We start from the raw sequence: 573 nt of genomic DNA, 5'->3' as shown, positions 1-573 counted from the left end.
TTTGCTCTATTTTTTTGATAATATTTTTCTCGTAAGTTTTCAACGGTTTACTGTATCGTCGCCCTTGTACTTGTATGTTTTGTATCATCGAACTGAATGCTATTTTATTCAAAAAGAAAATGTGTTTGTTTTGTTTCCTTTTTTTAACTCAACATTTTTTTGACAACATTGTTCTGAACTTCACTCATTTTACGACTTATACTAAGGTACTTACTAAGCAGGAATTTCATGGGGTTTCTTTTTTTGGTTGAACTTTACAATTTGAATTTATGTCATTTCTTTTATTCCGAACGGACCACCATTTTAAACTCGTACTGAGGTACTTACTATGCCCGAACTAGGGTGGCTGTCGCGACGCAAGGAAGATGTTGTGCGGTGGCGTGAGGTGAGACGCCGGCTGCGTACAGAGGATCACGTGGAAGCGCTGCGTAGAGCGTGGTCTAGCGGCACGCTGGAGGGAGGACCATGGCGGGGCGGCACGCTCGAGGGAGGGGGTGCGGGGAGGCACGCTGGAGGGAGGGACTACGAGGCTACACACTGGGGGGAAGGGGTGGCGGGGCTGCGCGCTGGAGG

Source organism: Triticum aestivum, chromosome 7A (genome assembly GCF_018294505.1).
Source record: "Triticum aestivum cultivar Chinese Spring chromosome 7A, IWGSC CS RefSeq v2.1, whole genome shotgun sequence".
NCBI lineage: Eukaryota > Viridiplantae > Streptophyta > Magnoliopsida > Poales > Poaceae > Triticum > Triticum aestivum.
This window is presented reverse-complemented; position numbering follows the sequence as displayed.